The 8,078-nt window shown below is 43.3% G+C and overlaps 2 long non-coding RNA genes across 4 annotated transcripts; both read left to right on the top strand.

The window, feature by feature from the left end:
- Nucleotides 1-246: 246 nt before the first annotated feature.
- LOC136304254 (uncharacterized) lies at nt 247-5,926 on the top strand. Of its 3 annotated transcripts, XR_010724452.1 has the most exons (4): nt 247-702; nt 3,552-3,712; nt 5,275-5,436; nt 5,861-5,926. It is a non-coding gene; the product is annotated as an uncharacterized lncRNA (long non-coding RNA). The 3 variants fall into 3 exon arrangements; XR_010724451.1 differs by having other exon boundaries at nt 5,275-5,920; XR_010724453.1 differs by having other exon boundaries at nt 5,272-5,920.
- A 213-nt stretch (nt 5,927-6,139) lies between these two features.
- Nucleotides 6,140-7,736, top strand: LOC136304255 (uncharacterized). Its single transcript, XR_010724454.1, has 4 exons — nt 6,140-6,224; nt 6,554-6,661; nt 6,972-7,101; nt 7,544-7,736. It is a non-coding gene; the product is annotated as an uncharacterized lncRNA (long non-coding RNA).
- Nucleotides 7,737-8,078: the final 342 nt, after the last annotated feature.

Raw genomic sequence — 8,078 nt, 5'->3', positions numbered from 1 at the left:
TTTTGGGTGGGAAGTTTGGGGTGAATTTGGGAGCTTTTGGGGCTTAAAAAAATCTCAGTTTTCAGTCGGGATTTTGGGGTCATGTTCTGGGATTTTGGGGCTCTGAAATCCCGATTTTTAGTGGGAATCTTTGGGGTCATTTTTGGGGCATTTTGGGTGAATTTTGGGGGATTTTGGGGCTCTAAAAGTTCCAATTTTTAGTGGGAATTTTGGGGTGATTTTTGGCATTTTGGGGGGAAATTTTGGGGTGAATTTTTGGGATTTTGGGTGGAAATTTTGGGGTGAATTTAGGGGATTTTGGGGCTTTAAAAATTTGTCCTGGGTTGAAGTATATTCTATCACCATCTTCATGAACTGCTGAAACCAGGTGAGGCAGTGCTCCCTGCCTCCTCCACTCTGGCTTATCTTCTGTTAATGGGCCCATCAGCACCTTTGCTGCACAGCTCACAGATAACCCCCTCCTGGACTACCTCCTGTTAATGGGCCCATCAGGCCTTATCACATGACTCACCATCCCATTGTGAGATGCTCCGCCCAGAGGGAGGAACCCAGCATTCCAGCCTGGATATAAGCTGAGACTCTGAACACCAGAGGGGCGCTTACCCACTGGATTCCCAGAGGACCCGAGCTACCAGACCTTTCTACAGGATCACTGCTTCAGGAAGACCACCTCATCTGGACTGCTTCCATCACTGCGCTCAGGTTGTATTCTGACTCTGTCCGTGGTCTTTTGTATTATTGCATCTATTTTATTTTACTTTCTTTCCTTTTTTTCTATTAAATTGTATCTCTGACTTGGAGCCTCTCATTTGTTTTGCTTCCAAACCACTACACATGGAAAAGAAAAAGCCCATTTTAGTTATTAATACAGTTGTTCACGTTCCGTCACAATCAGAAGACAGCATAATTAACTATTAGCATATTATTTGAGAATCAAAGCTTCCAGCCAGAAAAACTGCCTGTCAAGAGATGTCAGTAAGAAGAGGCAGCCATAGTACGGAGACCACACAGTTCCTCGTGCCCACACGTTCCCAGTGCACGATGCAAGTAATCATCAAAAGCACAGCTGAGACAGAATACAGTAATAGAAAGTTAACGACTTACACCATTTGCACCATAAGAATGCAGTAAGAGGAGGGAGCTCAGGCAAATACAGTTACAAAGTAGGTTGAAAAGCAGCTCGTCTTACTAATCAGAACAGCATTGAGCAGTACAATGTGCAGAATTCAGAGACAACGTAACAAAAATATTATCTAGCAAATAATATATGCCTGTGGTTAAAGATCGAAATTATGACACCCATTCCTGGTTTTGCCAGCTCTCCTGTGAAATTGTGAGGAGGCTCCACTTCTCCATCATTAAAATGGGGATCACAGGAAATTCTTGTTACTTGGAATGCTAAAGTTTACTTAAACTTTCAAATTCTGCGTATAGGATACTGCAGAAGGAGTGTTTTCAGTTTTATTTAAGTCTTGAATTTTAAGCACAGTGGAAATGAATGAAAACACAGTTAAGTTAAACTCTGGTGCTTATTTGTCCCTGGACCTTTTGGATAAAAGTCCCTCTGGACTAAAAATCTGAGGAAAACTAGTAACAGCAGGGAAAGTCAATTGCATTCATAAGTAGAAATGAAAGCTATGTAAGGTGAAGAAACTCGTGTGGCATGCGTCAATGGAACCAGTCCTAGTTATTAGTTACTAGTCGCGGCGAGCAGGCGCTTTCTCGCTTCCCAGGCTAGGAGACGCACTTTCCGTGCCGCAGAAGCTTCTCTGCTTGTGGAGAGAACCAGTCCACCAGGCCATTGCTATTCCAATTTAAACATTCAGTTCCACTCTCTGCCGTGCTCCAGATACCCCTATATGTTACTCCAGTGTCTTTGTAGCATTTAACTTCAGTATCTGAAAACAAGGTAAGATCTGAAAATCTAAGGACAGCATACCAATTCTTTTCCCTGACAGTTTCCCCAGTCTCTGTTCTGTTTAAACTTGGCTCTCAAATGTCTTGTCTAGTAAGTCAGTGAAAATGCCCTGTCAGGCAGTCTGTAAGTGTATATGAAGGTCTTCAGTTACAAAATTTAGAGTTTTATTAAGAGACACCTAGAACAACCAAGATGTGCTTAAAAGTTCTTTGTAGTATTAGCTTTAGAATAAAAAAAGACAACTTACTAGAGAGCCTAGCCTACAGCAGGAGCTTCTGGGTATCTCATCCTTGTGTACTGCACAGCTAACCCCAATAGCATTGTTCACAGCAGTTGCTGCGGTATACTCACCTATTTCACACCGCTTCCCTGAGAAACCTTGGTGGCACTGGCAGATGAAGAGCTGTGGGGAATAATATGCCTGTGAACACTGGCCACCATTGTAGCCTTTATTTCTGGTGCAGGCTGTGGAATAAGCAAAAGCCAGGAAATACTGTTAGATTTCACAGAAGCAAGAAGCTGGAAATGTAGACACACCTTTCATTTTCCTGTCAGTCTCTTTTAGCCTGTTCTGTTTTTCCCTACCCACCTGTTATTGCCATGTGCTTACAGCCTTTTTGTGTAGCGCTTCAATTTTTTCTCTGTTTCATTCTCTCCACATATTCTATCAGACTTTCTCAGCTCCATGCCCACTCCCACTTAGTCCTGCCCATGACAGTGTATACTGGTATTTTCTTTTCTATCCTCTTCTATTCCCAGACAAATTTTCTGTGCAGTAACTCTGGCCCTGACAGTGGATGATTAGATGGACAAGCTCTCACCATTTCCTTTTTCTTTGTCATAGTTACCTCTGACAGGCACAGTGTGGCAGTGACTCCAACCACTGCCACACCTACAGTATTCGATTCTGCTCCCTGAAAGCCTCAGCCAGGTCCCCCTGTATTGGTAAATTTCTGCAGATGAATTATCTGTGCAAATGGCTGTAATCAGAGAAAGGAAATCCTCTTTTAGTTCAGGGAAAAGACCTGGCTGAGCAAAAGGACTCCCTTCTATTTCCAGGAGAAAAGCATCTGTGATGGGAGCATCTGTCTAATGGGTTGCCCTTTTTCCTTCTCCGACCACAATTGTCCCATCTCTCTTGCTGCTGTGCTGCCAAATGTACTGTTCCACTATTGACTCGTCTCTCTTTCTTTCAAGAAGAGCAGAGGGAGGGGAAAACTTTGTTGTGGATGGTATTAACGCTCTGGTATTTTGCCTTCTGAATCTCTTATCCACATAACCATGACAAAAAGCTCTCAGGCTCTGTTTCCTCAGCATGATTTGCATTCCCCTCCCATGTTCATAATGCTCCAGCTAACATGGTTTTAGTTAGCCTGGCTTACCTCTAGATCTGGCTCCTCGTTTGAAACGCATGTGTAAGCCCTGCAAGCAAAGAAGGTTAATTCTGTGAGTAACTGCTCTCTTAAAAAAGATGAGAGAACAAGTGCCTTCAAAGAGTCAGTCCTTTTCTTAAGGGCATATAAATCAGGAAGCTCTGAGGAATTGTCTGCCCTCTTGTCAGACAGTACAGTGAAAAGTGCCTCTAGTACCTCAGTATGGGTTCCTAAGAATTGTAAATCATTTTGTTCCACAGATTACCAGGTGATTGCTTGTCATCTGAGTGAGGTGAATTTGGGATATGCCGTACTCACATTGTGTGTGAAGTCATTATGTGTTCTTGGGGCGTTGCAAATGCTAACTAAAGCTTGCCAGCTTTCTGCTATTTGAAGGAGGTTCAAGCAAATAATTTCCAAGGTAGGTACAGTCAACAAGCAGTTACTTTTGCTCACTGACATGCAGTTTCCCCGTGAGACTTTGTAGCTTGATTATCTTTAAGAGACATGTCTCTTGCAGCCAGTTAAATGAAATATTTTGGATAAAGTTTAATGGAGGAAACCAATTTAGAAAGCTTCTTTGATTAGGCCACAAGAGAAAGAAGATAAGAAGGAGGAAATGTGGGATAGCAATTTTTTGAGAAAGGGAGTAAACGTTCTGGAATTGTGTAGCATTTACTCAAGCTGTGTGTGGTGTGAGGCTTAAAGTGAGGGGACAAGGGAACCACTGACGTGCAGTTTTAAGTGAGAATAGTGATGAAGATGATGACCATAGAAAACGGAAGGCTGGTTACAATGGAGTTCTTATTAACAGTGAAAGGTGACAGTGAACAGATACACCAAGAATACCCGGAGAAGACTTGTTTACTTGCAAGTCTTGAAATGAAAACGAGCCAGGATAACACATAACACATCCACAATGATAGACCACTTTGTAACATTTTTCTTCCTCTGATTTGTAGTGAGCTAAGCAGATTCTCATTCTGTCTGATGCAGACAGCTGCAGCCAATGGCAAAGAAATGCTGCTGAAAATACAGGAAGATGGCAAGAGAATTATTTGATGCCTTAGCCTCTTACCTGGCACTGGGCAGTCATGATTGCTCCTACCAGCACAAGGAGACATGGGAGCTTGCCTTCCATTTGGAGTGTTTTTCACATCAGCTCTAAAGATCAAATTATCTGTAGAGACAAAAGATAGGATGTTGAACAAAGGAAGTTTACAGTGTGAATGGAGTTCAAGGTGTAACTTTAAATGAAAGTTTTAAATGATGAGAATTCTTTTTATACATTTTTTCAACCCATCACTTCTCAGCTGTCTGGTCTAACTGTCCTGGTCTTCCTAGGGAAACTGCCAGGCTGGATGCAGATGTGCTTTTACTTGATAAACTTAGAAACTCGATAAGCTAAAGCACACTCATTTACATCTGGAGGAAACTGAGAGAGTGCTTCCTGGGGAATAATACAGAAGTAAATTCCAAGTACTTTTTCCCTAAATTGTAGGATGCCAACAGTAGTACCATGTGCACTATTAGAGAGATGGGCTTATCTGATGATGCAGTGTAATGGTGATTTAAATGCGTTAATTGAGATTCTGATTACTGACACCTACTTAAGAGATCTCTTGCAGAGGGTCTGCTGAAGGGTCAGTTTGTGTTAACTGTGGTTTAAGAGGATCTGCATTTCTTGTAGACTGCTACTTTGGGTGAGAGTGAAGATTCTCTCTTGTGTAGAGAATGTGTAGGCAAAATTACTTTGCTTGATGATAGGTGAGGACTTATTTTCAATATTTCTACCGATTCTTCCCAACTAAGCCTTTAGTTTTTACTAGTATCATACGCTTTTGCTAAAAAGGCAGAGTTATGGCAATGGTCTGGCAGGCTAGCTTTTTTTCTGATAGTCTCATTTATTTGTTGCAGCATCTTTCTGTATGTCCCTTCTATGCAGTCACAACTATACATTATTCCCTCTAATCTCTTCAGCAGCTTTACACTTCAAAGCCCTCTTCAATCCACCAAGAAGAGTTTCTGCTTTCTCCAAATCGATTTACATAGTCTGACTCGTCTATCAGTACTCTTGGGAGAGAACCTTCATTGATCCCTAGTGGAAGATTGTAAGGTGTCATGTAGATGTGGTACCATTGTGGGGTAGGTGCATCTGTAGGCTGTACCCTTCCTGAAAGTGATGAACTCTTGTCTGTCATAGGAAGAGATAACACATGGTAGTTCTAATCCTAAGGCTTTTCTGACCTTTGCTATAATCTGCCCATAGCTAAAACACAGACCTTAGGCCTCAGATGGGAGTTGATACTGTCAGGCAAAGAGGGATGGAACAAATAGGAGGATGAAAACGGGATGACAGTGACTTCTTTCATCTTCTTTCCCATGCAATTAAACCAAGGCACAAAGCTGTAATTGCTGCTACCGCAAGTCACAGTCCATAGAGTTTTGTGCTTCTGGAGAATTTAATTGCTGTTGCTGAAACTTCTTGCATCCCTGAGAATTTGTGGAACTCTGGAGTTCCCTCGGGATAGAGAAGGGAAAGACTACATTCTGTGTTCCTTACTTGCAGTACCTGGACCAGCTGGAGAATTGCTGTGGCTTGCGGGAAGAAGCTATTCTTATCTTGTTATCTGACATTGGTAAGTGGTGGCAGTACCTTCAGTTGTGTGAACTATGGAAACCCTTTTAGTCCTGAGTCCACTCTCCAGATATACAGTAGTGACCTTAGTGACTCCATTTCAGACTGACCTTTTATGATCTTGATCATTTCCCAAAAGTGTTGGGAGTCTGGGGAGGTAAACTGTATCAGGCCCCAGAGCTGCTGGAACAGCAGAAGTATAGGGTGACAGTGGATTCCTGGAGCTTTGGCACGCTTCCTTTGAGTGCATTACAGGCTTCCGACCATTCCTACCCAACTGGCAGCCAGTGCAATGGTGAGTGAACCGTGGCTGGGTGGTAAGTGGGCATGATGTGACTTTCCTGTTTACAGGAAGCAGAAGTGTGGTCCCTTGATTCTGAGGATAATATCCCCATGTTTCTTGCCCTTTTGGAAAGTGACCCCTTTCACGGGGGCTTGACTCACCTGAGCAAGTTCAGCATTCCTGATCCTTGCTCTATGGGATAAGGGCTGACTCCCGCAGGGCAGGTAACAGAAACCAAAGTGGCATCTGTATTATATGTCAAGAGTAGCTTTCAAGAGCCTACTAGCATGCAGGCTGGGAAAGGCGGGCAATTTTTTCACCATTGTACTCGCTTACATTAGGCATACAAAAGTGCATCAGAAGAGTGAGCTGGATATTGTTGTTTCAGAAGACTTATCCGGAGAAGTCAAGTTTTCTAGCAGTTTGCCCTGCCCCAACAATCTAAACAGGTGAGTACTAAAAATTGCTGTGCTGAGATAAACTGATTCTTCTGCAAAAGGACCAAGTTTGTGTTATATGCCTTACTGTGTTAATCTGTGAATACATTGAGTGCGTGACACAGGCAGTACTACTGTCACTTGTCAGACTTGTGTAGTCTTGGTTTCTGCCTTCTAAACACTGCGTTTGTGATGGGGAGAGGTGGAGTGCTGGAGGGAGAAGGAGGGGGGCAGTTTTGTCAGTCCTCCCACACAGAACAGGCCGTATCGTTACTGCAAATGCACTTTTACCTTTTCTGATCTCCTGGTTTTTGTTGCTCAGTGTTTTTTCTGAGAGGCTGGAGAAATGGCCGCAACTCATGTTAATGTGGCACCCACGTCAGAGAGGTACAGATCCTACCTATGGACCCAATGGGTGTTTCAAAGCATTGGATGACATTTTGAACTTGAAGGTAAGCAATATGTCTGTATTACCCTAAAAAGTTTTCCAGAGAGCAGTTTCCTGAGCCTCTGAATCCTGGACTTAGGAGGAAGAGTGAGGCAGAAACTCATAGAACTGTCTCCTGATCGTTAGTGACAGGTGCTTTCCTCTTGCTTCTTTGAGGACAAATACTCCCTGAGCTTGTTGGGAGTAGCGAATAGCTTCTGTGCATGCTTGGTTCCATATTCTGATAGAGGATTCTACAGGTATTTAACTGCCATGTGGCCTCTCTTCCACTTGATGGAGGACAAGAACTTTGCCATAATGTTAGGAAGTAGCTGTAAAGTGACTTCTTGATTCTGCCAAGTGCTTTGAAGAGTTTCTTGGTGGTCATTTTTTCGGTCCCTCAATCTCTGCTCTAAGATGACCAATGTATCTTCAGCCTTTCTCATGCCATGCTACTCTTCTGGTAGGTGCTTCACGCTTTGAACATGGTTACGGGAACTGTGCACACCTACCCTGTGACAGAGGAAGAGACTCTGCAGAGTGTGAAGGCCAGGATTCAGTCAGATACAGGAATTCCAGAACAGGACCAGGAACTAGTGCAGGAAGCAGGACTTGAATTGTTTTCTCAGAAGTTGGTCACTAAACATACAGCTGATGGCAAGGTGAGTCTCGGTATTCCCTTTCTTAAGTTTGAGTGAATCAGAAGTCACTGCACTCGCTTTGGGATCACAGCACTCCCTGCTGTTGTGGCATGCTTTTGTCATGGTAACCTCACAGACCTAACAGCCACTGTAGCGTAGGCAGCCTGTTGCCTTTGGTGCTCTGTGTTTGTTTGAGGAGGACTCTTCTGTTTGTGGTGTTGCCAAGGCTTGCTCTTCCCAAGAAAACCTGGTTGGGTCTTTTGTCTTGTGCAGGGGAATGATACTGCAGCAGCAGACACAGACCTTCTCTTCCTCTTTGATAACAAGAAAGTTTCCTGAGGCTCAGGTGGCCTTGCGTCCT

The sequence above is a fragment of the Chamaea fasciata genome, unplaced genomic scaffold (genome assembly GCF_029207755.1).
Source record: "Chamaea fasciata isolate MVZ Bird 193981 ecotype frontalis unplaced genomic scaffold, bChaFas1.0.hap1 SCAF_66, whole genome shotgun sequence".
Lineage (NCBI taxonomy): Eukaryota > Metazoa > Chordata > Aves > Passeriformes > Sylviidae > Chamaea > Chamaea fasciata.
Note: the sequence above shows the minus strand (reverse complement) of the source record. Positions and strands in the feature narration are given on the sequence as shown.